The 22,500-nt window shown below is 43.0% G+C and overlaps 1 pseudogene; it reads left to right on the forward strand.

Moving 5' to 3' along the window:
- The first annotated feature begins 7,157 nt into the window (after positions 1 to 7,157).
- The window catches only part of LOC123990728, a 29,460-nt pseudogene continuing 14,117 nt past the window's right edge, over positions 7,158 to 22,500 (forward strand).

Genomic DNA, 22,500 nt, shown 5'->3' on the forward strand with positions numbered 1-22,500 from the left:
CCCACCCTTCCCCCACAAACAACCACAAGCTCAGATGTTCAACAGTTGTTTCATACCTGAGCCCAACTCAAGAAAGGACTTGATGTGCGAATGCATATACAGTTGTAGCTGTTTGAGAAGGCATGCAAAATTTAGCAAGAATGGGTTGTCCTACTGTAGCTGATGGAGTTCAGATACAACCCCTTCCCCTTAAACCCACACACACACTGGTTTCTCATGGTCTGAGAGTCTTTAGGTGCCTTTTTCTATGGGACCTTATATAGACAGGTGTGTCCCTTTCCAAATCATGTCCAATCAATTTAATTTTCCACAGGTGGACTCCAATCAAGTTGTAGAAACATCTCAAGGATGATCAATGGAAACAGGATGCACCCTGAGCTCAATTTCGAGTCTCATAGTAAATGGTCTGAATACTTATGTAAATAAGGTATTTCTGTTCTTCTTCTTCTTATATACATTTTCAAAAATTAAAATAAAATAAAACGTTTTGCTTTGTCATTATTGGTTATTGTGTGTAGATTGTTGAGGGGGAAAAAACGATTTCATCCATTTAGAATGAGGCTGCAACCTAACAAAAGAATAAGTCAAGGGGTGTTAATACTTTCCGAAGGCACTGTAACAGATAAGGACTTCTCCTTAGTGTATGTGTCGCTCAGGTGGGTGTATAGGGTTGGGGACCACCTGTTGTCATGCAGGTGAATGAGGACCCAAAAGCGACTTGGCGAAAACAGAGTCTTTAATCCAGTAAAGCAAATCTACAATCATAAGACATAATTCCACTCGTAATGACGAGAACAGACTGGAGACTCGATCAAGAACTGCAGGTTGCCTCGGGAAGGCACTTGAACGTAGCAGACTCAGACACCTGCTCACCACGCAGCATCTGAGGGAAACACGACACGACAGGGCGATACACAGACACAGCACGGTGAACAATAGACAAGGATCCGACAGGGCAGAAACGGAAAACAAGGGGAGAAATAGGGACTCTAATCAGGGGGAAAGATAGGGAACAGGTGTGGGAAGACTAAATGATTGATTAGGGGAATAGGAACAGCTGGGAGCAGGAACGGAGCGATAGAGAGAAGAGAGAGAGGGAGGAAGAGAGAAAGAGGGGAACGAACCTAAAAAGACCAGCAGGGGGAAAACGAACAGAGGGAAAAGCAAAATGACAAGACAAAATAAGACAAAACATGACACCTGTTCCACCTTGATAGGACAATAAATACAAAAACAATATAATTTATTTTAAATCTGCATAAAACTGAAAGCTCTCTCTGTCACAAGTCCTGCTCACAGATACACATGGGCTCTAGCATTTGCAACCATTTTCCTTTTTCACTCACTTATCTCCACACTTTTCCAAACACAAAAACGCACACCTCACCTTCCATCACAATACACTTGCACATACCCACATACTGTGCCTTCTGTGTCCTCTGTTAGCTGTTTTTATCCCTACCATGTTGATTCCTACCTCATTTCTGACTTTTGAGTACTTTTGTGTTCCAGTTCCTTATAAATGAAGATGTATTATTTCAATAAAGATCCTTTCTTCTGATGCTGGCTTTATCTATATATAAATACTATAATTATTTTGACAACATTTCCTATCTTGAATGGTATACTGTATTTGTAGTTTATTTCTATTGTTAAATATTTTTGTATTATTACAATCCATACCGTGGTTAATATTGGGTGTTCCATTATTCAACTCTATGGGAACGTTGTAATATTTAGAATAGCCATGGAGTAGTCTTGGTGTCTCGGAACAATTTGGTTATCAATATACAGTTTATCAACTACGAGAGCCTCACGTTTCCCTTTTAATCTATTCACCTTGAAGAGTGGGTACAGAACTTTGCGCCGTTCTGCAATTTTCTTCGGGAACTGATCATTTATGCCTATTTTTGTGCCAGCGAGTCTTTTACCCAGGCAACAATTGGCAACAATTTGGCGCTCATATCTCTGTCCTGAAACGGTGTACACGTTCAAGTTTGATTTTGTCGACAGTATCACCTTGGATCTATAGCGCTGTAATAAATAATTATTTCACCACACTTTCAGGATCTTTACCCTCATTTTTGTTAAATACAATTACAAGATTTTCTCTCAAAGATCTAGTCTGTATTTCAAGTAAGGCTTCTCTCAGAAACATCTTCTCCTTTTTAAGTTCTTTAACGTCCGTTTCAATCGTATTGCCTAGACCTTTTTAGCTTGTTTGTTTCTTTCTCCAATGTCGCAGCTTTTTCTTCACTCATCTCGAGGCTCGTCTTCAACTCCTTCACAGCTTTACTGACTAGTTCATGCCCAGTTTATATCATTTATCAACTTTAGCAAGTCGGTTTCTACACTTCCGGTTTCTACATTTCCTTTTCACCACCATTCCCGGTGGTGAAAAACATAAATCGTGTGTCGGTCGAGGAGCCTCGTTTTCTTTTGGGGATTGGTTCTCCATGCTTACTCTCTGACATGTTTGGGTGTTGATTGTATTGGTGATATTGGTCGATACATTTCTGTAGCCTTATCATTTGTTTTGTGTTGTTATCCAGATTGAAGGTTATTGCCCACAAGTATGTTGAGTGAAGTATTAATATTTATCAAATTTACAGATATTGAATATTACGTTTTTATCTTGAGGCATTCTGCACCGCTGTGTTCAGTCCACCATGACACCTCTCTCCACACACAGATACTTCTACTGCCAATGTTCGTCTAACGGTTTCAATGTGATGATCTCTAAGGACTTTCAATAGTAAAAGTCCCAAACTCACATTCTAAGTGTTTTGCAATGGTATTGTGTTGGGTTTAATGGTAAATGTCACTAATCACACAACATATAGAGAGAAATGTTTTCTTCTCATTTTATTGAAAATCATAGCGCCTTCAGAACATTGTAACACAACAAAATGTAGAATAAGTAAAGGGGTATGAAAACCCCTTGACTTATTCTACATGTTGTTGGGTTACAACCTGAATTCAAAATGGATTAAATAGATGTTTGTCTCCACCATCTCCACACAATACCCCATAAAAAATGTTTTTAGAAATGAAAAAGTATGTTTTTCGAAATGTTTACAAATGTATTTAAAAAATGAAATACAGAAATATCTCATTTACATAACTAGTAAATACTTTGTAGAAGCCCCTTTTGGAGCGATTACAGCTGTGAGTCTTTCTGGGTAAGCCTCTAAGAGCTTTGCACACCTGGGTTGTGCAACTTTTGCCCATTATTCTTTTTAAAATTCTTCAAGTTCTGTCAAATTGGTTGTTGATCATTGCTAGACAACCATTTTCAGGTCTTGCCATAGATTTTCAAGTAGATTTAAGTCAAAACTGTAACTCGTCCACTGAGGAACATTCACTGTTGTCTGGGTAAACAACTCCAGTGTATTTGGCCTTGTGTTGTAGGTTATTGTCCTGCTGAAAGCTGAATTTGTCTCCCAGTGTCTATTGGAAAGCAGACTGAACCAGATTTTCCTCTAGGATTGTTTTAACCCCCCCCCCCCCTCCCAACAAAAAACTCCCTAGCATACCCATAACATGAGTACTCAGTGATTTGTTGTGTTGGGTTTGCCCTAAAAATAACGCTTTATATTCATAACAAATGTCACAAGTTGCAAAGAAAACCTGCTGCCTCCACTATTGCAACACCATTTCAACTTCAACATGTCAATATCATCAATACAACTATGCTTAGTCTAATACAGTGAAGACTAAAAGATACCAATAACTAATTAGTCAAATCAACATAAGCTTAAAAGGGATGTGGCTGTCCATGGTTCTGATTTCTGTGTGTATGCGTGCGTTCAGTTAGTGCGCAAGTAGAAAAAACATGTTGACTCACCCTACTTGTAGAGAAACGCCAATGACATCCTCCTCTTGTTCATGTTGACAAAACAGTCTATGACTCTCATACAGTATGTGCTTTTAGTTTTTGTTGTCCTAGGCTATGTGGCTAAAATGCTTGCTCGCTAGCCTAACTTCCTTTCATGGGCAATGATGAGCCAGCTAGTTAACATTAGCCTACTACATCTAGCTACATATTGAACTTCCATCCTGTCAGGCCAGGGGCACAATATATATGGTTGGATCAGAATTGCCGTTATAATCATTTGCCAGTACGGAGAATTAATTAAAAAGTCAAAATCCCTATCTCCGTCCATGGCCAATTTTAGCTAGCTAGCTAGCCACCATAGGACAACGACACAACGAGATGCAACAATATATGATTTTTCTGTCAATGACGTTTTCCTTTTGATGTGAGTGGTGTGAAGCCAAATCCAAACTGGCTTCCCTTGACACTTTATTTTGGTGTGCCAGGACCAACGCTGATTGGCTATAATTGTATACTTTTTATTAATCAAGGGAGGCCAAATGCTCGCTGGCTTACCTTGCATTCAATGCTACGGGCGGCAACAATACCATACTATTTTTGACCATACAGCATCAGATAGATGGGCAAAGTATATAGAGACAGAGGGGCGCTGTTTCACTGGCTCGGATGCTTTCTCCGGTGAGATACATTCAGCCTCTTGTGAATTGAAGGAACATTATGAAACACAGAGTGATGAAAGATTATTCATTACATTTTATTGGTCATTTTTTGGAGGAAGCCTGGCTTCCCTTAGCCTCCATGAATACATGCCAGTGAGGGACCTTACAGATAATTGTATGTTGGGGTACAGAGATGAGGTAGTCATTAAAAAATCATGTTAAACAATATTATTGAACACTGATTGAGTCCATTGGTTGTGCCATGGCGGAGATCTTTGTGGGCTATACTCGGCCTTGTCTCAGGATGTTAAATTGGTGGTGGAAGGTATGCCTCTAGTGGTGTAGGGGCTGTGCTTTGGCAAAGTGGGTGGGGTTATATCCTGCCTGTTTGGCCCTGTCCCGGGGTATCTTCAGATGGGGCCACAGTGTCTCCTGACCCCTCCTGTCTCAGCCTCCAGTATTTATGATCCAGTAGTTTATGTGTCGGGGGGCTAGGGTCACTTTGTTATATCTGGAGTACTTCTCCTGTCTTATCCAGTGTCCTGTGTGAATTTAAGTGTGTTCTCTCTAATTCTCTCCTTCTCTCTCTCGGATGACCTGAGCCCTAGGACCATGCCTCAGGACTACCTGGCATGATGACTCCTTGCTGTCCCCAGTCCACCTGGCCGTGCTGCTGCTCCAGTTTCAACTGTTCTGACTGCGGCTATGGAACCCTGACCTGTTCACCGGACGTGCTACCTGTCCCAGACCTGCTGTTTTCAACTCTCTAGAAACAGCAGGAGCGGTAGAGATACTCTGAATGATTGGCTATGAAAAGACAACTGACATTTACTCCTGAGGTGCTGACCTGTTTCACCCTCGACAACTACTGTGATTATTATTATTTGACCCTGCTGGTCATCTATGAACATATCAACATCTTGCCATGTACTGTTATAATCTCTACCCTGCACAGCCAGAAGAAGACTGGCCACCCCTCATAGTTCCTCTCTAGGTTTCTTCCGAGTTTTTGACCTTTCTAGGGAGTTTTTCCTAGCCACCGTGCTTCTACACCTGCATTGCTTGCTGTTTGGGGTTTTAGGCTGGGTTTCTGTACAGCACTTTGTGACATCAGCTGATGTAAGAAGGGCTTTATAAATACATCTGATTGATTGATGCAACTTATTATGTAACTTGTTAAGCACATTTTGACTCCTGAATGTTAGGCTTGCCACAAAGGGGTTGAATACTACATTTCAGCTTTTCATTTTTTATTAATTTGTAAAAATGTCTACAAACATAATTCAACTTTGACATTATGGGGATTTGTGTGTCGGCCAGTGACACAAAATCTCAATTTGATACATTTTTAATTCAGGCTGTAACACAACAAAATGTGGAAAAAGTCAATGGATGTGAATACTTTCTGAAGGGACTGTACGACTGCCATGTAATGGTTTATAATTGTATTGTTCTATTAGTGTTAGTCACTAGCTAATTTCTCCATTACATTCTTGGGCGTTTCATATGAGAATTGCACCATAGGGATACCCCTCTCAGAGCTGCCTCTTGTTGGACTATTCAATGAGATTTGGGTTGAAGCATTAGGTTATATGAGAAGGACAAACTGAATTGCTATCCTGGAGGACTGTCTTGAATTGTGAGGATGACCACACCATTTATTTTCATCATGAGCAAAAGCTATTGGTTTTCTACCCAAAGTTGCAAAGACAATGTTGTGATACATTTGATTAACACAAAATACCATCAAAATGGATAAAATGGCATTAGCAGGAACAGAGGCATCTAGTGGGCAAAACTTGGTACTTTTACTTTTTAAAAAACACCAAATTCACTGAGAATACATTACAGAGTATGAATAAACAATACTCCAAGTCACAGCTTCATACAACTTGTCAAACATAAAGAAATGATGCTGTATACTGCCCATTGTGGTGGGCTTGATGTGGATTTTGAGGGGGTCTGTGGGTGGCATTTGACCATTTACAGTGGGGCAAAAAAGTATTTAGTCAGCCACCAATTGTGCAAGTTCTCCCACTTAAAAAGATGAGAGAGGCCTGTAATCTTCATCATAGGTACACTTCAACTATGACAGACAAAATCAGAAAAAAATCTAGAAAATCACATTGTATGATTTTTAATTAATCAATTTGCAAATGAAGGTGGAAAATAAGTACAGAAATGATTTCAGAACCATCTGAGATGGTGGGGGTCAGGGCTTGCTGAATTAACATGGAACGATACATATAGCAGAGGGTCAGCTGACACTTGAGATGCCATGCTAAGATCCTGGAGCCAAAATGTTTTGGTTGGAGAGGAAGTAGGGTTCCTTGATTTTCATATAGCCATTTAAATGTCCCTTTAAACACAAACAGTCTTATTTTACTCAGGCAGCAGGAAGATATTGCTTAGTTTACTCAAAAGTGATTATGCAGTACAGTATCTATGTGATTCTTGAACTAATCTTGATCCCAATTAAACATTCTGAAATTATGATATTTTCCTTCAACTGTCCACTAATGTTTAAATCCTGCTGACTTGTGTACTCTGCTGTGTTGTCTAGGTGCTGAAGTGGTCAGACTACTGTCTCCCTCTGGCCTGTAGTCTAATGCAGCCATTCAGGGCTGTGGCTCAGGCCAGCGTTGACAACTTCAGCCGACCTCGGGGTGACTTTTATGGAAGATCGCCTTCAGCTGGACAATGGACTTGTGCCGTCAAAGATAGTCTGTGAGTTTCTAGTCCTTACCTTTGAAATCAAGGGTTTCTCATTTATGGAGTGTGTTAACTCAACTTTATTGTACATCTAGGATTTAAAGATTTTAACATATTTAACATATATATTTAAAATGAAAACATTAGTATTTTCAAGGCTATTTGTAAGTGGTCATTCCATTTCATTTCAGCAAGCCATGACACCCACTATCTCAGATTGTTCTGAAATAGTTTCTGTTGTTAGAAACCGATAAGATAAGCATTCCAGCAACATGATTTTGTTGAAAGACATATTCAAGAAATATCATACCCAATATTAAATTTGGACCAAACCCCTTCTTAACAATGATTGGGCGGCAGGGTAGCCTAGTGGTTAGAGCGTTGGACTAGTAACCGAAAGGTTGCAAGTTCGAACCCCCGAGCTGACAAGGTACAAAATCTGTCGTTCTGCCCCTGAACAGGCAGTTAACCCACTGTTCCTAGGCCGTCATTGAAAATAAGAATTTGTTCTTAACTGACTTGCCTGGTTAAATAAAGGTAAAATAATCATTTAAAAAAATAAAAATACATGAGAAATAAATGGTCAAAAGCCACCAACAACCCTTCACACCACACACCAAGCCCACCCCAACATCCAGTATACAGTATCAGTTCTCTGTTTGATAAGTAGTATGAAGCTGTGGCTTGGAGCAATGTTTATTCATAATACTATGTCATGTATTCTCAGTACATTTGGGGATGGTGTTTTTCCCCTGTTCAGAGAAATTAGTCGTTGAAGTAGATTGCATTTCCCCCCGTAAATTAGCATGAAAGTACCAGATTTTGACCACCAGATGCTGCTGTTCCTGCTACTGCCATACCGTTTAATCCAATTTGCTCTCTTGTGTTTATGAAATGTATCACATTTTCTTTGCAGTTTTGGGTAGAAAACCAATAGCTATTTGCTCATGATAAAAATGTATTGTATGATCATCCTCACAATTCAAGCCAGTCCTCCATGAAAGCAATTCAATTTGTTTTCTCTTAGGCTTAATCTGTGTCCAGGAAACAGCCCCTATGTGTGTGGATTATTCTCATGAAAAAAAGTCTGGATTAGACCATTCCCGGTAAACAAGCAAGCCATTAGGTTACAGCTGTTGCAATGGTTTCAATGTTATGGTCTAAATGGGTCTTCAATGGTAAAAGTCCTGAACACACACTGTATTGTGTTTGGTAATGGTATTGTGTTTGGTAATGGTATTGTGTTCGGTAATGGTATTGTGTTTGGTAATGGTATTGTGTTTGGTAATGGTATTGTGTTTGGTAATGGTATTGTGTTTGGTAATGGTATTGTGTTTGGTAATGGTATTGTGTTTGGTAATGGTATTGTGTTTGGTAATGGTATTGTGTTTGGTAATGGTATTGTGTTTGGTAATGGTATTGTGTTTGGTTTAATGGTATTGTGTTTGGTAATGGTATTGTGTTTGGTTTAATTCACTTTTTTCACTTTTTCCACATTTTGTTACGTTACAGCCTTATTCTAAAGTTGACTAAATAAATCTCCACACAATACCCAATAATGACACAACAACAACAGGGTTTTAGACATTTTAGAAAATGTATTTAAAAAATGTTTAAATGATTTCACATTTACATAAGTATTCAGACCCTTTGCTATGAGAATTGAGTTCAGGTGCATCCTGTTTCCATTGATCATCCTTGAGATGTTTCTACAACTTGATTGGAGTCCACCTGTGTAAATTCAATTGATTGGACAGGATATGGAAAGGCACACACCTTGCTATATAAGGTCACACAGGTGACAGGGTGCATGTCAGAGCAAAAACCAAGCCATTAGGTTGAAGGAATTGTCCGTAGTGCTCCGAGACAGGATTGTTAAGTGGAAGAAGTTTGGAACCACCAATACTCTTCCTAGAGCTGGCCTGCTGACCAAACTGAGCAATCGGGGGAGAAGAGCCTTGGTCAGGGAGGTGACCAATAACCCGATAGTCACTCTGACAGAGCTCCAGGACCTCAGATTAGGCTGAAGGTTCACCTTCCAACAGGAAAACAACCCTAAGCACACAGCCAAGAAAATGCAGGAGTTGCTTCAGGATAAGTCTCTGAATGTCCTTAAGTGGCCCAGCAAGAGCCCGGACTTGACCCCAATCGAACATCTCTGGAGAAAACTGAAAAAAGCTGTGTGGCGATGCTCCCCTTCCAACCTGACAGAGCTTGAGAGTATCTACAGAGAAGAATGGGAGACTCTCCCCATATACAGGTGTCCCGGGCTTGTAGTGTCATACCCAAGAATACTCAAGGCTGTAATCCCTGCCGAAGGTGCTTCAACGAAGTACAGAGTAAAGGGTCTGAATACTTATGTAAATGTTATATTTCAGATATTCCTGTTTTTGCTTTGTCGTTATGGGGTATTGTGTGTAGATTGATGAGGAAAATAAACAATTTAATCAATTTTAGAATAAGGCTGTAAAGTAACAAAATGTGGAAAAAGTCAAGGGGTCTGAATACTTTTTGAATGCACAGTATACATATGTTTTCTAATAATGCAATAGTTTATAATTGTATTATTTTATTAGGGTTGTCACAACAGTCACTAGCCCATTTCTCCATAAAATGTTTGGGCTTATTGGGAAAGTCTTCACATGAGAATTGCACCATAGGGATAGCCCTCTCAGAGAACTGCCATTAGTCAAGGAGAGTTGGGTTGAAACATTAGGTTGCTAAGAGAGGGACAAATTCATGGAGGACTAGCTTGACTTGTAAGGTTGTTGCAAAGAAAATACTGTGATCCATTTGATAAACACAGGAGGGTCAAGCAGTAGTAGAAAAAGCGGCATCTAGTAGGCTTTCACACTAATTTATGGGGGTAAATGCAAGCTACTTCAACGGCTAATTTCTCTGAACAGGGGGAGAACCATCACCAAATTCACAGAGAATACATTACATGGTATGATTAAACAAAACTCCAAGGCTCAACTTCCTTAGGGGGCCTTTGACCATTTTAAGGTCTTAATCATTGTTGAGAAGGGGTTTGGTCCAAATCGGATGTTGGGTACTATATTTATAGAGTACTATATGGATCCTATAACTTCAAACGGATCCTATAACGTCAAACGGACAATTCTCCCTGCTTAAAACGGAGAGTGGGAGGTACTCTCAGACTGAGATCATCCTCTCTGAGCATTCTCCCTGCGAGTGGGAGGTACTCTCAGAGAGAGGCGCCACCCAGCTAACACAATGCAGGAAGGGCAGCCTGCTCCTACCAATGGAGGTCCATAAGGCGTTAGTGGAGAGACGAGGCTCAGAGCCCATACGAGGAGCCAGCCCTGGGGTGGACAGCGGGGACTCCCTGGGTAACAACCACCAGCACATGGAGGGCAAAGGCCACCACCTCTACCTGTCCAGCTGCCACGAGTGCCTGGAGCTGGAGAACAGCACCATACTCTCCATCAAGTACACCTTGGTTGACAATATCTCCAACCTTCCTCATGACTAGGCTATGTGCATGGACAGCGAGGACAAGACTCTGGACAAATTCGAGGAGGATGAGGCAGAGAGCTTCTTTGGTCAGAGCCGACGGGTCAACGTTTAGCGGGAAGCCCCCCAATGTGCTGAGAGACCCAATAAGCCACCCAATGTGCTGAGAGAACAGACATGCCTCTCTGACATATAGAGTAAGGAGTCATGACTGCTCTATTCATGACATTTCTATTTGCATCAGTCAGTGTGTTGCATATGGTATATGAATCCAACTGAATGTGACCCAGGCTTCCCTACCATATATTTGATCAGCCACAAATTATGTCTTTCTTCATTGGCCGGTGATGTGAAAATGGCTAGCTAGCTGATAGCTGCTTTACCAATGTTTACTCATCAGTCTCTCAGCTAGAACTGTCATGAGACTGACTGCTTTCTGCTGATCAAAGGTCTGTTCCAGCTCTACTGTTTGTGTTCTTGTGGAGCCCTGCTCTCACTTGTTTTGACTGGCCCTCTGGACACACAAACCTGTTCTAAACCTGTTGCATATATTAGACATAGATTTGCATGTATTAAGAATCAAAATGGTTTCTACATGTTCAGACCTGTCTGGAGTAGGGCTGCCACAATAAACATTTAACTAGACAATAATGTGTGTGTGTGTGTGTGTGTGTGTGTGTGTGTGTGTGTGTGTGTGTGTGTGTGTGTGTGTGTGTGTGTGTGTGTGTGTGTGTGTGTGTGTGTGTGTGTGTGTGTGTGTGTGTGTGTGTGTGTGTGTGTGTGTGTGTGTGTGTGCATCCGCCCGCCCGCCCGCCCGCCCGCATGTTTGCTTATATGAGGATGTGTGTGTGGGTGGCTGGATGGATGGATGGACGGATTGTGATCTATGACTTCCGTCTGACATGGACAGAAGTCATAGCTCACACTCACAACACCTTATTGGTCAGTGCACAATGCAATTTATCTATGTGAAATTAGTGAATTGACGGTTTAAAAAGTGATACCAGTCTGTTATGTACAACCAGTCACTGCCTGGCAGGCTGAGGCTTTATTCCTCTGTTGCGTTTGATGATGATGAGGCCTCTGGCTCTTTCATTGATATTCTAATAGGCCCACTGGCACAGTGCTTTGCTCTGCTGTGGTATGTGGGGAATTTGCACTGGGAATAATCAGTGTTTGAGATGGATTTACTCACCCATCTCAGAGGGATCTCCAAGCGCCCAGCCAGGCTAATGCGCCTGATTGGCCTGACGGGCCTATGAGAACAGGAAGTGAAATACCTCAGGACCACACACAGTGAGGCTGTTTCTGGAGGCTTCAGTCTCAGCAGTTATGGGTAATGTAGTATAAAACCCATAATGGCTCTAGAGGCTAGAGTAGTTCTGTCAGGTTGCAAGTTCAAATCCCTGTAAGTCGATAAGGTAGAAATCTGTCGTTCTGCCCCTGAACAGGCAGTTAACCCACTGTTCCTAGGCCGTCATTTAAAATAAGAATTTGTTCTTAACTGACTTGCCTGGTTAAATAAAGGTTGAAAAAAAAAAGATAGGCAGATATGCTGAAATGCCGCACTTGAATTGGGAAAGGATTGTGAAAATGTAATTATTTAAGCGAGGGTCTCAAGACTGCAGCCCAGGTGTAATGGTACTCTACTCTGTTGTACCCATTACTGTGAAAGACAGGTTTCTTGGCAGGGGGATATAAATGACAGCAGAAGTTTCCATATGCACCCTGTAGCCTGTGGTGAAGTAACTATCCACTAGGTGGCAGCAAATCTCTATTTAGCTCCTTATGAATAGTACAGCCCCATAATTTTTGTTGTGGTGATGCATCTTAGCAAAGAGCAAATAGTTCAGTCAGTTCGTTTAATGTTCTTGAATATTCATTGTGTACACTTGCTGACAAATGTATTAAAGAACTTGTACGTCCAAATCAAAATCCCTTTGCCCTTGATTTATGAGCCCCAAAACGAATACATTAGCCCTTGATGTCAAATAAAGACCTCAAAACATACCATGGACAGGAGAGGTGCGTCACACCGTTGCCCTTCACCTGGCAGATCACCACTGATGGGCCCTCTTGAACGACTTTGACAAGTTAAGTGACTTATTTATCCATCCACTTGGCCTTAGTTGGCCTCCTTGTGCCCGACAACGTAAAAAAAGGCCCAAACTGTAGTATTATTATGACTGTTGGGTGTGTTTGGACTGGGCTGTGACCTCTTCACCCCACTGCCCTGGCCACTTTGTTACAACAAACACCAGGATGATGAAAGCGAGGGCATGTGGGACTGCTTCCAGATTGTTCTTGAAAAATGGAAGGTGCTATGTGGGGGGAGGAGGAAGACTGTGAGGCTGGTGGATAGAGTTTTCTCTGTGCACTGTGTCTTGACTAAAAAGAGGGGATGGACTGTGTGCATCTGGCAGTGCAAGCTCTGGAATTTGTAGTGCTGGTACTGGTGGTATCCTTATTACCCAGGCTCCCTTGTTCTACCCCGTCACATGACATGGGTCTGGTCAGTTCCCCACGCAGACAGGTTTCATCAGGAAAGCGTTTATCCCCCATTTCACTCTGCTGCTCGCTTCATCACCTCTCTCCCTCTCCCTCTCCCTCTCTCTCTCTCTCTCTCTCTCTCTCTCTCTCTCTCTCCCTCTCCCTCTCTCTCTCTCTCTCTCTCTCTCTCTCTCTCTCTCTCTCTCTCTCTCTCTCTCTCTCTCTCTCTCTCTCTCTCTCTCTCTCTCTCTCTCTCTCTCTCTCTCTCTCTCTCTCTCTCTCTCTCTCTCTCTCTCTCTCGCTCGCTCGCTTATTCCTCCTTCAGATAGATATTTTCTAGTCCGTATAAGTATAACCTACTTGTTCTGAGGAAGCAGCAGACACTGTCAGTGCTTTCAATTTAGAAACCCACTGAGCCCCCTCGTCCTTATCCCTGTAAGCCCAAAGATATCAGACTCGTTAACAGTGGCCCAACAAGTCTCCAGGGACCACTCTCTCCTTTATGATTGGCACAAAGCAGATAATTGAGGCATGCAGATAAGCGACTCTAATTGATTAACCATCACTGTATTCGCTAAATATGGATTTGGGCTAATTAGGCCATCATCCCTGTCCTCTCTCATTGCCAAGGGGGTGCTAATCATATACGTTTGGGCAGCAGATGGTGCCTTAAAATCACCTAATTTGGGGAGATAAAAGGGGCACAACGTATCCTTTTTACAGAAACGTCTTCTCTCCTCTTTATATAATGGCCCCTGTGGGGTGGCCACCCGACAAAACTCATGAGTGGTGGTTCTTTTGAATGATCATCTTTGTATTTCTGATACTCCCCTCCATACACACTACTGCTACCTCCATACCCCTCAACATTCCCACTTCAACTCAAGACAAGAGGCAAGTGAAGTTGACCCCCCCCCCTTCTTCCCTGAACACTCGTTGAAAAGTGTTGAAGATAAAAGAATCGTGACAGCTCATGCTCTCATCTTCTCTAGCTCAATACCTTTAAATGAAGTGGCCAATTTACTCTCCCCTCACACAACTCGATTCTCGTCGTTAAAATAAGTGTTACTTCTCTATTGGAAGAATGCTAGCTAGGTTTCTCTCTGTTTGGGCTGCAGAGACAGAGGCCATGATGGACTGGAAGTGTGTAATGGTGTTAGTCATTGTTGGGGATCCCTGCGGGCGACTTCTCTCCAGTGTTAGATTAAATAAAGCACTTGCCAACTAGTGGCAGTGATGCGGTTTTCTTTTTGTAGACAGTGAGGCTCTATGGGGTATACCAAGTCAATAGATACAAGGCAATCTGTTTGCTCATGGCTAAAACTAACACTGGAATTGGGGCCTTGGAAGCAGCACAATCTCATGCATTATGACTCAGCATTTATTTATAATTCAACTGTTTCTTTTAATTCACGCAATTCACTTTGCTGTTTTTGGCTGGGAACGAATGATCTAGCCTGCAGTGAATGCAAGGGAAATATTCTGCATAGTGTCCATATACAGTATCATAGTAAATGAGGATCATGTCAAATCTCTCTGTGGAGAAGGGGCTCCCGCTGACATCTTGAGCAACATGGTTAGTGTTACACATGGTTTTAAAACACAGGAGAGATGTTTTCTGGTGGGAGTCATAAAGTGTGTGACCCTTTTGATGGATGAGAAGTGACTGGAACAGAATGTTTCACCACTCTGGGGACCAGCGCCTAATTCAGCCATGTAATTGATTATCCACAGCCGTTGATGATCTAATTTAAGACTGGCTTCAGCTCGGCTTTTTAACTCTATTCATAATTCATGTTGATTGTCATTGATGAAGATGGCGTCATAGGTGTCAGTATGTTTGTGGAGACCCCTTCAAATGAGTGGATTCTGCTATTTCATCTACACCCGTTGCTGACAGGTGTATAAAATTGAGCACACAGCCATATCTATAGACAAACATTATCAATAGAATAGCCTTACGGAAGAGCAGAGTGACTTTCAACGTGGCACCGTCATAGGTTACCACCTTTCTAACACATTAGTTAGTCAAATTTCTACCCTGCTAGAACTGCCCCAGTCAACTGTAAGCGGTGTTGTTGTGAAGTGGAAACATCGAGGAGCAACAACGGCTCATCCGCTAAGTGGTAGGCCACACAAGCTCACAGAACTGGACCACAGAGTGCTGAAGCGCGTAGCGTGTAAAAATCGCCTGTCCTCGATTGCAAAACTCACTGCCAAGTTTCAAACTGCCTCTGAAAACAACGTCAGCTTCATGAAATGGGTTTCCATGGCCGTGCAGCCACACACAAGCCTAAGATTACCATGCGCAATGCCAAGAGTCGGCTGGAATGCCAAGCTCGCCGCCATTGGACTCTGGAGCATTGGAAATGTCTTCTCTGGAGTAATGAATCACGCTTCACTATCTGGCAGTCCGATGGACAAATATGAGTTTGGTGGATGCCAGGAGATCACTACCTGCCCCAATGCATAGTGCTAACTATAAAGTAGGGATAATGGTCTGGGCCTGTTTTTCATGGTTCGGGCTCAGCTCCTTAGTTCCAGTGAAAGGAAATCTTAATGCTACAGCATACAATGACATTCTAGACGATTCTGTGCTTCCAACTTTGTGGCAACAGTTTGGAGAAGGCCCTTTCCTGTTTCAGCATGACAATCCTCCCATGCACAAAGTGAGGTCCATACAGAAATGGTTTGTCGAGGGGCCTCCTGTGTGGCGCAGCGGTCTAAGGCACTGGATTGCAGTGTTGAGGCGTTCGCTTCCGGGTTAAGTCAGTTGAATGGTGCTTCCTCTGACGTATTGGTGCATCTGGCTTCCAGGTTAAGTGAGCGGGCGTTAAGAAGCAGTGCAGCTTGGCAGGTCATGTTTTGAAGAACGCATGACTTGACCTTCGCTTCTCCCAAGCCCTTTGGGGAGTTGCAGCGATGAGACAAGATTGCAATTGGATATCACGAAGTTGGGGAGAAATAAAATAAAAAATGCTATTTCGAGATCGGTATGGAAGAAGTTCACTTGGGCTACACAGAGCCCTGACCTCAACCGCATCGTACACCTTTGAGATAATTGGAACGCCGACTGCGAGCCAGGCCTAATCGCCCAACATCATTGCCTGACCTCACTAATGATCTTGTGGCTGAATGGAAGCAAGTCCCCGCAGCAATGTTCCAACATTAAGTGGAAAGTCTTCCCAGAGGAGTGGAGGCTGTTATAGCAGCAAAAGGGGGGGGGGGGCAACTCCATATTAATGCCCATGATTTTGGAATGAGATGTTCAACGAGCAGATGTCCACATACTTCTTGTTATTTCGTGTATGTTTTCATGGAAGGATGGGAGCCATATGATATGACGAAATATGACCATATCACTGTAACTCATGAATGAAATTTAAACCTAGGATTCCTTTAGTTACTCTTCACACAGGCCTTTTCTTCTCTTCCTCTGTGTCTCCAGGAGCGCAGGACCAGCTTCCTGAATTGGCTGCACACCTAGGTGGACAAGGAGAGGCTGCTCAATTCCTCCAAGGCCTCCCTCAAAGTGATCCCCAGTGTGGAGCTCCAGGCTGCCCCCCCCAGCCCGAGGGGACCCTGGTCACGGACCCCCCAGAGTTCCAGAACTGCGAGCAATTCAGCCTGCATACCTATAGCCAGCCACTGGAGACTCTCACGCTGGGCTGCACAATGCTCTACACACAGGTCACCCCCACCACCATGGACCTGCTAGAGGAGTAAGTTATTGTTACTTGCACCTTGCTCTGGGACAGGGAGGGGGGGGGGGGTAGCCGGTCAGTAAGGGCCAAATTCTAACCTAAGACTTATTCCAACTTGAAGTTTCACAGAATTCTCATTTGATGTCAGTGCATGATTTACGCAGAAGTACAAGTTGTCTGCACTCATATCTCCAGTTAGGCTTAGCGGTTGTGGGTGGTAAAAGTCTGAGTTTACAAGCGATGTTAAATGAACATTGACACATACAATGACAAATGCACTGTGATACACTTGTCAGCGTAGCGCCATGAGGTGATTCGGGGTTTAGTAGTGGTGTCTAAATGAAAGTGAAGTTGTCAGACACCAGTGTGGCGAGAGCAGCGCCTGCACCATTACAGAGAATCAGGAGAGATTGATAGAGTGATAAAAAGAGAGAGAGAAAGCAAATGCGATAGAGAGCGAGAGCGAGAGCGAGAGAGATAGAGAGAGAGAGAGAGAGAGAGAGAGAGAGAGAGAGAGAGAGAGAGAGAGAGCGAGAGCGAGAGCGAGAGAGAGAGAGTGGTTGGTCCACCAACCATACTGTGGGTTGGCGGGCAGTCTGCTGGGCTGGAACTAATTTAATGGCTGAGTGACCTCACTGTAGCAGAGGCAGACTGCACCTAATAGAGGTCTTTGTCTACATCCCTACATCTCACTGGGAACTTGCCAGTCAACAGGCGGGATCCTAGGAACAGGTGGAAGCTATTAGAGCTGTCATAAAGTTTGAAAAATGGATTCTGGACCTGCGCTGAAGTGATTGGAACTGACAGTGTTGTCATTAAGGTTGTAAGGTAATGAAAGAGGGGGTTTTGAGTTTTGATTTCTCTCCCTCTGATTTTTCAGCGTTTTAATTTCCAGATGGTCCCCAGTCTTGATTAAGTGGTATTATTCTAGAGGAAAGCCTCTTGATGGATTGCTTTTCTTTGTTTTAGCCTATCCCTCAAGTATATGGAGCTCTGTCAAGTGTATGGAGTTCTGTCAAGTGTATGGAGTTCTAAGTGTATGGAGTTCTAAGTGTATGGAGTTCTAAGTGTATGGAGTTCTAAGTGTATGGAGTTCTAAGTGTATGGAGTTCTGTCTATTATTTGAAATTATAGGATGACTGTGAGGGAACTTCCATTTTTTACCTGGACTGCACTTGCTGCTATCAAAAGGGAGCACCTGGGTTGTGTTCATTATTAAGCACCAAATGGATGAAAATACTCCAAAACAGAATGAAACAGGGAGGTATTATCTATACTTGTCCAATAATAAACTCTTGTTTTCGTTTTCCATTGCAAAACACTTTTTCAACGCTGTGTCCTAATGAACACAGCCCTTGTAATGTCAATTTAACCCTCACCGACACCAACCATATAGGCACCTGGCCGCCTTCCCAGTATTGAGTGTATTTTGGCGTTATGATATGGACTGGTAATGATAGTGAAACTACAGTAGGTATCAAGTATGTGCGACTCTCAGTCATACTCAGTCGGTCTTTATTTAGTCTGTGCAACATGCTTTTCTCAATAAATTTGCTGGCCTGTGCTCTTAGATGTGGTGCCTGTTTTTGTGCAGGTGGTAGTAGAATACTGTATGACTGATCCATGACAGTTTAGGAGCTACTAAAGTGTGGCTTGCAGTTTTCTTTGGAGGTCAACCAGGATACTGGATTTAATAAGCCTTTCCTTTATTAGAAAGTGTTTATTTCATTTGAAAGGGGGACTATTTTCGATGCAGGGAGGGTAAGTGCAAAACGAATAAGTTATTCGTTCTTAGAGCAGATTTCCTTTTCCCCCTGTTATAAACCAAAGAAAGACAGGAAGTCAAAATAGGCTGAATAATTCATGGATATAATTGAACTGGCACAAAACAGCAATTAGCTGCACATTCCTATGTAAATGCTTTTTTATGGTGGTGTAGTCGTCAGTGTTGGCAAGGAAATGTCATTTCAAATTACTTACCGCAGGCAAGAAATGTTCTGACCAATGTATTACTCAAGCAACAACAAAACATGTTTGTTTTTTTTACCTTATTTTTTTACAGAATGATGCCATTGTTGTATGTATATCTTTTAGTATACAATAAAATGCTCACAATTCTTTGCACCTCTTCCTCGTCAACTGAAGTGTATTTAATCAAAGGCTATACTATGTATTATTTCCAGGTAAACTTTAAAGTCCATTTTCACATTTTTAAACATTCTTGATCATGTTTCAGTTCACAAATAAATTGGTTAAATATTGTTTTTTTAAATTATAAACGTACTCCCCAAACGCAGCTTTAATTATAGATTAATCAGTTCTTCAACTCAATGGTTGAGATTTTCTTTTATTGAGGGGATAAATAGTGGGCCATTGAAGAGGAGATTAATAAAATGGGAATTTGTGGGGCGGGGGGGGGGGGGTATAGTGCCTGGATCATTGGCTGAGGGAGCTGATGAAGATAGGGGGTTGGTATAGGGTGGTTGGGGGGCCTATATTGACAGGCAGGCAGGCAGGCAGGCAGGGTGTGAGCTCAGGGAGGAGGCGGTATGTTTGTCCAGAGTATTAGTGCTTTGTATGGCCAGGAGCAGCTAATAATAGGCTGAACCGAAGACAGAGGATAGTGTTCTCACAAGGTCACAACCAAGCTGGAAGCCAGTGGGCAGGTTACACACCTACTAACCCCACCGCTACACACTCACTAACCCCATCGCTACACACTCACTAACCCCACCGCTACACACTCACTAACCCCACCTCTACACACTCACTAACCCCACCGCTACACACTCACTAACCCCACCGCTACACAATCACTAACCCCATCGCTACACACTCACTAATCCCACCGCTACACACTCACTAACCCCACCGCTACACACTCACTAACCCCACCGCTACACACTCACTAACCCCACCGCTACACACTCACTAACCCCACCGCTACACACTCACTAACCCCACCGCTACACACTCACTAACCCCATCGCTACACACTCACTAACCCCACCTCTACAAACTCACTAACCCTACATCTACACACTCACTAACCCCATCGCTACACACTCACTAACCCCACCTCTACAAACTCACTAACCCCACCACTACACAGTCACTAACCCCATCGCTACACACTCACTAACCCCACCTCTACAAACTCACTAACCCCACATCTACACACTCACTAACCCCACATCTACACACTCACTAACCCCACCACTACACACTCACTAACCCCACATCTACACACTCACTAACCCCACATCTACACACTCACTAACCCCACATCTACAAACTCACTAACCCCACATCTACACACTCACTAACCCCACCACTACACACTCACTAACCCCACATCTACACACTCACTAACCCCATCGCTACACACCTACTAACCCCACCGCTACACACTCACTAACCCCACCGCTACACACTCACTAACCCCATCGCTACACACTCACTAACCCCACCTCTACAAACTCACTAACCCCACCTCTACACACTCACTAACCCCACCACTACACACTCAATAACCCCACCTCTACAAACTCACTAACCCCTCCACTACACACTCACTAACCCCACCCTTATACACTCACTAACCCCTCCACTACACACTCACTAACCCCACCGCTACACACTCACTAACCCCTCCACGATACACTCACTAACCCCTCCACTACACACTCCCTAACCCCTCCACTATACACTCGCTAACCCCTCCACTACACACTCACTAACCCCTCCACTACACATTCACAAACCCCTCCACCTCACACTCACTAACCCCACCACTACACACTCACTAACCCCACCACTACACACTCACTAACCCCACCACTACACACTCACTAACCCTGCCTGCTGCCCACTCACACTTATTTTATCTCATGACTTTAGACATCAGACCAAAAGCCTTTGAAACATTTTAATAGTATGCTGCTATCTTGGGATGTATACGGATTATAAGGATGCTGACTGTGACAACTAGTTAGTATTGTTTGATAGTCAGAATAATTTCTCGATGGTGGTGTGTGGCATCAAAACAGATTGGTAGCAACCCCTCACCCAGACAGACATCTCCCTCGAGTTCACTGGGGAGGCGCATTCTGCATCCGATAGCCGTTTAAAGAGCCTGTTTTGTTAAGGCCAATTGGCTGCCAGGCTGGTTGTTAACGGCGTGGAAGTGTTTATTTGTGAACAAGGTGGGAATAAGACCCCATGGTGTTCCTGAACACTACTCCACCGGGCCCAGAGAGACATAATGATGCTTTTCCTGCTCTGGTGAACCTGATCCTAGCCCCTGGAGCGCCACACTTACTTTTGTCCGGCGGTCTCTCCTTCCATTTCTCTCTCTATCCCAGGCCAGGCAGCAGGCCCGTACAGAAAACCCAAGGGCCCACTTTTACTCTCCTCTAACTTCTTCTCCTTTTCTAACTAAACAAAGTTTGGCCCTGGTGAGATGAACACATAATGGATGTAAAATACAAATGTTCTCAGACTTCTATAATGTGGTTAATCATTTATCATACTTCTCAGTTAGTTTTGTTTGAGTGAGAAAAATTATTTTATCCTTCATTACCACCAACAGCATATGCTTGACTTTCTGAATTTGAGTTACTTTCTAAAAAGACTTGAAAGATGACCACCAGCAGTGTAATTTAGCAGTGAAAACCCACCGTGTATTTGGTTTGAGTTGCAGGGACATAAACAGGACCCTGTTTAGCTAATGGGAGCAAAACACCTTCCTCCTCTGGAAGTGGGAATAAGACAAACAGGGCGAACAAGGGTGCTCTTCTGGTTAAAGCGGCCCAGTTGTTGGGCCAAAGCCCCGGCAATCACTGTTTGTTTTGACAGGGAATCCAAAATCCAAACAGACACTGTATGGAATTAAGGTCCTGTTTCCTGTGAAAAATACGAACCTTGTGCAGCAAAAAATGAGAGAGGGAGAGCGAGAGAGAAAGAGAGGGAAAATGGACGCCCCATAACTGCAGCAGCAGGTTTGTACATAAAAATAAAATTGGTCCAATTGACCTTGCATGCTCTACCTGCAATTATCGAAAATTGTAAGCAGATGCCTAAAGTCCTCATTTCATATTCTGGTGAACATCTGGCACGGCAGGCTGGCGTTAAAGTTAAAGTCTCTAGTGAGTCGGCATTCTAAGGAGATGGAATCTGCAGGTTAGGCTGGAGGAGAGGGCATTGCAGAGCATAGGCTTCAGATAAGAGTTCAAGTGGAGAAGGAGAGAGAGACACACACACACACTTGCACAAGTGGGAAAAATACCCTCTGGAACACATGAACAAGACACGGTGGAGTTAACATTATGAACATATTTTGTAGTCAGAAATGCAATAGGTATCATCATCAGGGAGCAGAAAAATATGGGCTCAACACTTTGTGATAAAGGTTCTACCTATGTCATGAAAACACAAGCTCCAAGGAAAGACCAACATCCTCTCCAAGACATACAGTGCCTTGAAAAAGTTTTCACAACGCCTTGACATGTTCCACATTTTGTTGTTACAGCCTAAATTTCAAATGGATTCCATTTTTTTTACTGGCCTACACACAATACCCCATAACATCAAAATGGAATTCTGTTTTTAGAAATGTTTA

The sequence above is a fragment of the Oncorhynchus gorbuscha genome, linkage group LG02 (assembly GCF_021184085.1).
Source record: "Oncorhynchus gorbuscha isolate QuinsamMale2020 ecotype Even-year linkage group LG02, OgorEven_v1.0, whole genome shotgun sequence".
NCBI classification, from domain to species: Eukaryota; Metazoa; Chordata; class Actinopteri; order Salmoniformes; family Salmonidae; genus Oncorhynchus; species Oncorhynchus gorbuscha.